Below are 8,701 nucleotides of genomic sequence, written 5' to 3'. Positions count from 1 at the left end.
TGGCTGTAGGGCCATTGTGATATATTTGCCTTACATACACACTGTTCATCCAATTTGAAAGCTCATTTTAGGACATGTTCTAAAAAAACAAAGAAAATACAAGTCTTTGGTAGACCACATCATAGGAACAGTGGTGTTTGCCCATTTATAAAATCTTTTCATTGGCTGCAAAAGTTTTAAATCAAGATGATATTTGTATGATCCCTTCATCTAGGACTTTGTGACCTTATCAATACATTGGATGGAAACTAAACATTTCGGTGGCTCCAAGATTTTTTTTATATTATTATTATTATTATTATTATTTTATGGTGGGTATTCAATCACCACTGTATTGTGTGGCATGGTCTATCATTTTAAGATCACGCTTTAAAATAAGCTATCAAAATTGGTAGACGCTGTGGATGTAAGGCACATAAATCATGGTGGGATCTACATTCAGGGATCCATCGAACTCATGCCCAAAAACAATGGGGGCTGGATGCTAAGTTAAAATGCAGCCGGCTGAAGGTGACCAGTTCCGTGTATCTAAAAGGGAATGGATTGTGCACCCAATGGACGCATGTCACCGTATTCCAATCTCTCACCCTCCATCGAAATGTTCCATTTTGAAGTTGTTGTTGGGATTCTCACCCACAATACATGGAGATCGATGAGAAAAAGAGAAGGGCTCGGTCCCCTCAAAATCAACCACACCCAACCTCAACTTAATACTTAGGTTTGTTTTGTGTTGGATCAAAATGGACCTCATCTAAACCTGGTTGTGTAACGCCTTGGAAATCGGGGGTCGTGTATATACTCGACTCTCGAGTTCCCGGGGTCACTTATCGCCGGTTTTCATTAATATGCGATCCAGTCTAAACGCACAGCCTAGAATCTCCTGGAACATAAAGTACATCCACACAAGTCCACTGAAATGAAAAAGACCGAATAGAAATATATATATATATATATATATATATATATATATATATATATATATACATGTCCAAAAGAATGAATGGGTCGCACATGACGTTACCTAACAAAATCGCAAAGAATAACAAATCCAAAAAGAATAGAATTGAGCCCCCTGCTCAGCGATCCAATCCTGCCTCTCAAGTTGGCAGAGAACCGTCCATCAACTGGAAGTAGGACAGCTCGTCCTCCTCCTCGAAGCTCGCCTCGCCAGGCTCCTCAAGCCCTGAGTTACCTGCATCTATGAACGGGTCTGGTTTGTGTTTTAAAACACCATCCCAGAGTGGGAGTAAGTGATCAACTCAGCGGGTGTTATTAGTCTCAAGTTATAACAAGCATCAATTATAATATGAACTTAATGAAAAACAGTCAATCATCAACACCTAGCAATACTTATTAAAATGCATGTATGCAAGGTGATATGATTTATGCCTTCGCCACAACGCTCCCTCGAGCAACTCCATCTAACGATCGCGTATGACCACACTCCCTCAGAGTGACCTCGACTTCCGAGTCGCCACCCTAATTAATGCGATGCAATGCGATCGTGTTAGCTGAGTTATTAGTTAAGTTCATTCATCCATCAGGTTGGGGAATCTAATACACCCCACGTATCAATGCCTTAAACTGGTTGCGAGGCCAAGACCCCCTAACGCATATAGTCGAAATCCCGTGGTCCGTGATCCCATCAGGTTCCTCATCCCCTACTTCAAGCACATAAGGAATGCCGAGAGAAAGGGATCACTCGCGGTCACTATAGGGAGGCGCCGCACCCGAGGGCAGGCCGACAGCTCAGACACAGTGTCCCATTCCACCATGTCTGGCTCACGAGACTGTGGACCAGTTGCAATCGGTTATTGGTGGGCCACTTGCGATGGTAGGGTGTCCCAAGTTCCATACATATGTGAGTAAAAGGGTTAACAAACAAGGTTGGTCAGACCGTAGGCTAGACCGCATGAGTCAGGCGAGCGGGAGACGAGTGACATCGGGCACAAGGGACCCATGTAGTCAAACTACAGCCACCCGAACACACCCGCCCAAACCCACGGATCCAACCCTATCATAGTCCTACCGATTGGGCTACCGTCTCTCCTCATGTTCCTAACTAACCCAAGAGTGTGAGGGTGATCCATACCCTGCCAACTATCCAGGTTATCATCTAACACATCAATATTATATTCTCATGTATCTCAGCCATGCAAAACTAATACTCCTACCAAGCAAGTAAACATTATCAAGAAGCAAAGTGCGTGTGAGTGTGTGGGTTTGTGAGGAAGTTAAGCACTTTCCCCATCTTAAGAAATCACAGACACATGGGTAATAAATCATACACACAATGAAGCATCACATATGAGGGAAAGGAATCAAGTAAACATGAGCATACTATCATCCATACTTAATATAATGTGAGAGACAAGATCAACACCAAATTTGGAGCTAAGCATGCACATCCATACCATTCCAACAAACATATGATTCCTAGGGTTTCTGTAGAATTTCAAATATAACATCAAAGCAATCAAAATCATTAAACTCGTACTAAAATTGGTGCTAGGCCACCTAAGAATAATAGTCCGCACCTATGGATTGTTGGAGGTTCGAAAAACGACCTAGGAATGAGGGCCTTTAGGTCGATCAGCCGGAATCCCTAGAACATGCTCTTGCATGTTAGCATTTCATGACAACTTCTTCTTAATATATGGAATTTCAAGAATAATGGGTGAAGGATCTTACCTATACAACCCACAGATGATTGTTGAGGTTATGGTGTAGAGTTTCCTTTGGAGAAAGGATAAGGAGTCGAAAGGGTTGATTCCCTTAGGCCCCACCTCGATCTAAGGTCCACCTTAGCTCTCCTTCACTCTCTCTTTCTCCTCTTTGCTCTCCATTTACTCCCTTGGCAATGGTAATTGTGTTGAGAGTTATGAGATAAGGGTTAGGAATTTATTTCCTAAACTTGGGCCATTTGGCCTTAACTTTCCTAAAATACCCACAATGGCCCTCTAGGACCCCTTATTAATGTTGGGGGGCCCTAACACCCCATTGGCCACCAAATTTAGTGTGTAGGTGCCTTATGGCCCAATAAAGGGCCATAAAAAATTTGGGGACAAACGGATGAACAGATATGGGGCCTAAGTAAACGATTTCGACCTTAAAGGGCCCTGTGGGGTCCGTTCTAGTGATTGGAGCATTTCTAGTGGCTCTATGGCCATGAAACTTATAGAATAGGTGCTCCATGGTCCGATGAAGGGCCATGCAAAATTTGAGAACGATCGGATATGGGGTTTGGTCACAAGGGTCCGATTTGCGATCAACGGTCATTGTTCCACGATCGGGTCCCAGAGTTTGTGGACGGGCGTAGAAAAATACATTAGTCCTTCACTATAATTTTTGAAGAAATCCGATGACCGAAATGTCTCACCTTTCAGTTTTACTTACAAGTGTCAGATTCAAATTCGGACCTTGGTGGGGTTGACAAGTGCTGCTGGAATGGCATGAATAATTAACTTTTGGGTGTCTAATGAGTCCGTGGTCCGTGATACACCATAAGCCCAGTGAGGCCAATGCTTCCCTAAATTTTTATAATTTTCTGACCTTCCCGCGTCGCGGTATAACCCACATGGGCTATTGCTAAGTACAGACGAGTCATCTGGCTTGACGACCCGCACCGAATCCTATCATGACCTGTCTGGTCTATTTTAATGGGCTAATCCTAGGTTAATTAACTTGTGATACCCTACCATGAGTGGTTTAAACGAATGGTCTTGCGAAAAATCCTACGTGAACGCCCCAGAACTCTGTACTAATTAGACGGGATGTTAAGGGTTGGGTCTTAAGCAAAATTAGTTACTAATGTGGGTTTCTTAGTTTTTATATGTTAAAGTCCATTCGGACCGTTTGGATACCACCAAGTTACTTTTTCTACTTATACCAGTAGATAGGTAACTTATTTCATATAAGTAAGTTTAATTCATGCTTAGTTATAAGTAACTTTTTTACTTAAAAGTATATAATCAGTTAATGTTTTTTTAAGCTTTTCTACTTTTTATCGAAACCGAGTTTGAGCCGAGTTGAGTTGATTTTTTGAGTTCAAAAAAATTTTGAACAAATTTCGACCTTTGTAACATCCTGGATTTTCACTGTTTTGGATTTCTAAAAATCTTTAAATTTTTTTAAAATGTAATTAACTTATATTACCACTTATTGACCATTGGTACTCAATGATAGTTTATACGCGGGAGAATCAGTAAAGAACCGCACAAGTCCGATTAATCAACCGTAGGAAGCCAACGAATCCGCCCGATCACTTGAACATCAACTTTAGCCCCATGATTTACTCACATAGGGCTCAAAATTTAACCGACTCATCGCTAATTAATCAAGACAATCATAACTAAATTAAAGATCTACCCGAGGCCGAGTCAGATAAGGCCCGGATCTTGACTAATAGACTAAATCAACCCCGTTACTCTTTTAGCCTAAAATTGACGGTTTAGAGTAATCATAATCAAATCTTCACTTTTACTAGTTATAAATAGGCCACACTATGAACATAGTTCATCCAAACTCTAATCATTGCTCACGAGAAATCTCACTACCAAATTCATTCCAAAAATGCCTCGATTTTCCGAACAAGCCTTAAACCGCTCGTTAGTGGGCCACTAGTACCAAAACTATAGAATAATGTTCGTCTTACTGGGCTTGACGTCTATCGTAGAAGTCGGACTTGGGTACTATCCAGAACCACTCAACTTGAGCCAAAGGACAAGTGCATGAGAAATGCAAATACCCTAGAGGATGAAGCTGAAACTTAAGTGACTTGGGTCGTCTACTCTTATGCAAAGTTGAGGATTTCGGACCGTCAGTTTACTACCAAACTTCATACGTTGAGTAAGAATATTTCCCTGCTCATATCCGTATAGCTGCGGCCCTGATCAACCATCGGTGACCATTGAACAGACTTCTAATCATATCTGTCGATCGACGCATCCAAATGGCAAGCCAAACATGTCCACACGTAGATCGTCATTAGGGCTAACTATCCTACGGTATATATCAATATGTACATCACGTAGTGGGGCCTAGAGCTTAGAAAGACCCTCCTAGAGGGCTAATATAGTAAAAACCTAGCCCTTGGGGCCATTTACACCAAACCTGGAATTATAAAAGGGTCTCATTTGGGCCCCTCCTCTCCCCATACGAATTTTCCCTAGAGAAAAGAAAGAGAGAAAGAGGAGAAAAGAGGAGAAAGAGAGAAGGAGAGAAGGAAGAAGGGAAAGAAAGGTGGGCCCAAGGGAGGTGAGATCTAGAAATCCATCTTCCCTTTCTTTTCTCTCACATCCACAACTCTAAGCTCCATTTCCAACCGATTGGGGAGGTAAGCACCCATCTTTTTGTAATCTTTTGTGTCGAACTAGGATTTACATGTAACCCTAACATGCAAGTTCATTTGACTTAGGATCTCTACGAATCCACCCGCGTGCTTGGCAACCCTAGATCATTTCCTAGAGCTCTCAATGACTCATAGGTGTGGACTATTAATCTTATGTGGCCTTGCACCAATTTTAATATGAATCTAATGATTTTGCTTGATAGATGATGTATTTGGGTAATGTAGAAAAACCTAGATAAAACCTTACACTTTAGATCCTCCCCAAATTAAAATGGAATGTGATAGAATGTTTGATCTTCCTCAACATGATTGGGTATGCAATTGATGATTGTTTGTACAATCTTTGCTCGATTCTTGTTTGGTGTTTTCCTATAACATGTTTGATGCATTAACCCTTGTGTATATTTTGGTATTAGGAGATATATGAAATGATTGTCTTCCTCACTAACCCACACAACACATGCACCTTTATTTCATAATATTGTTAGTATTGCCTTATAGAAAATCTAGATTTTTGGTTTGGAAAATATAAATGCATGATACTGATTATGTTAGTTGATAACCCTGATTATTGAAATGTTATTGAATACTATTAAACCCTTGGATTGGTCAAGAATTTGAGGAGAGAAACGGTGGTCCCGTTGGTAGGACTATCCTGAGGCTAAACCCGTGGATTTGGGGCGGGTGCGCATGGGCGACAGTAGTTGGACTACATGGGTCGCTTGTACCCAATGTTGTCTGTCACGTACTCTCCTAAACCCATGCGGTTTAGTCTACTTACTGACCAATCATTTTTGTTAACCCTGTCTGCTCACATATGTATGGAACCTTGAACACCCTTCAACCATTGTAACCCATTGATAACCAAATTGAAACCGATCCACCGACTCGTGAGCCGGGCATGGTAGAATGTGACACTATGTTCGAGCTGTCGGCCTACGATGAGGTGACGAGCCTCCTCGTAGTGAGTGCGAGCGATCCCTTTCCTAGCACTCCTCATGTGCTTGAAATTGGAGATGGGGAACCCGATGGGATCAAGGATCGCAGGGTCTTGGCCTCGCACGTCGAGGGGACTTGGCCTCGCAACTAGTTATGGGCATTGATATCGTGAGGTGTACTAGTTTTCCTAATCTGCTGGATGAGCGGAATTAACTAAATACTCGGTTAACATTATTCATGCATTGCATTACTTAGGTTTTGGCGACTCGGCAATTGAGGTCGCAATGAGGGAGTGCTGGTCATGTGCGATCGTTAGACAGAGTTGCTTGAGGGATTGTTGTGGTGAGGTCATGTATCATATCATTTATCATGCATATTTATTAACAAGATTAGTTAAGGATTTATGGATGTTCGCCTTTCATTAAATTTACAATATAATTGATGTCTGTTGTAACTTAAGATTAATAGCACGCACTGAGTTGATCACTCACTCCCACTCTAGGACGATGTTTTAAAACACCAACCAGACTCTTCAGTAGTTGCAGGTGACGCTGAGTACGAGGAGCCTGGTGGCACGAGTCTTGATGAGGAGGACGAGATGTCCTACTTCCAGCTGATGGGCGGTTCTCCATCGGTCTAGTAGACAGAGCTTGGATCGCTGGGTGTTGGATTCAGCTCACCATTCTTTAGACACATTTTGTAATTTTGTTGGACAACGCCTTGTGCGACCCATAATTATAATTTTTGGACTTGTTTCATTTCAGTAGACTAGTTGTGATTGTGCTTCATGTTTTCAGTAATTCCATACTGTGCATTTAAACCTGATTAAACACAAATTAACAAAAATCGGTTATAAGTATTATCCGGGAACTTGGGATTCAAGTGTATGCATGACCCCCAATTTTCAGGGTGTTACAAGCTTTGTCGGAGCTCGACACGACTTGGATCAAACCCAACTTAAATCGAACTCGAATTGAACCAGTTCGATGATTCGGTTAATTTGATATTGATTGATGTTGCTCACCAAGTGTTTGCCAAAAATACTTATCTTCTTGATAAGTAGGTAGAAACTAAGATAAGCTACTTGTGTACTAAGTAGTTTATCTTAAGCAACTTAAGATCCAAACGCTTCTTTAATATGCCTTCCTAATTTATTCTCCAACGAAGGATCATTTATGATGTGAGTTGTGAGTGTCCTTCCACCCTTGCCCAATATATTTTGGTGCAGAGTTCCACCCCACAGGTTTGAAGAAGTGTTAAAGTCTCTTGATATACATTAATACACCATCTTTTAAGAACTTCAGTTTTTAGAGCAATGGATTGTTTGACACTTTCCATTTACGCCGACAATATTTTCTTTTTCTAAAAGATGATACTCCATGTTAAGCCCGACAGTGCCCAAATAATCCTCAATCAATAAATAATAAACATGGATGATGTAGAAATATCTTTATATCATAAAACAAATAATAGTTACAAATAAATGAATAAAATGCTATAAAATCAATGTGAATGGTACATGAATGGATGCATCAACTGTCGTAAATAAATACATTTATCCAAACCCGTTGATCATGAGTAACCAAATCCAAGGGTTGGTTGAGTTAGGTTAAAGGTGGGGCCATCTAATGATTTGGTTGTATAACTACTGCGCCAAATGAAGAATCAGAGGCGAACGTACTTATAAAAGTCTGTTTAACAAACTTTTATAAAGCCCCAATTAACGGAATACCATGCATCACATCCCTCTCTTTCTCATTGTATTATCTTCTTTTTGGGTGGGATTAACATGATTGGATATGTAGAAAGAGGATATTTGAGGGGACATCAGAATCTTTGAAGATCTAAAGTATCGATTGTCGGCACATCCACTACTTGTAATAATCTAGACCTTACAAATCATAAGCCTCATTGTCAATAAAAAAATATACAAAAAATCACACAAATTGAACTACCCTAACCACTTGAAATTTTATTTGTGTGAAAACTCAATTGCAATTTTTATACCTAACATAAACCTGCCCAAACCCAACCCATGTGATAAATGGGTCCTAGAGATGGACCTGAGCCATTAAAGTGGATGGGTTGGCTTACCAAATTCAGACCCGCCAAAGTTGTAACGAGGCGGATTGTGTACTGAGTAACTTAGTAGGCTATAGCGTGCTGAGTAAACTTTGTGGAGCCCACCATGATGTAAATGTCATTATCCACACTTCCATCTTTTTTTTTTCCTGCGCATTTTAGGACATGAGCCTAAAATTGAAGCATATGTAATGCTCAAGTGGACCACACCATAGGAAACAGTGGGATAATGATGTCCACAGTTGAAACCTTACTAGGGCTTACAGTGATACTTATCTGTCATCTAACCTATTCATAAGGTCACACAGACATGGATTAAGGGAAAACACA

This window comes from Magnolia sinica, chromosome 7 (genome assembly GCF_029962835.1).
Source record: "Magnolia sinica isolate HGM2019 chromosome 7, MsV1, whole genome shotgun sequence".
In the NCBI taxonomy this organism is placed as follows: domain Eukaryota; kingdom Viridiplantae; phylum Streptophyta; class Magnoliopsida; order Magnoliales; family Magnoliaceae; genus Magnolia; species Magnolia sinica.
Note: the sequence above shows the minus strand (reverse complement) of the source record.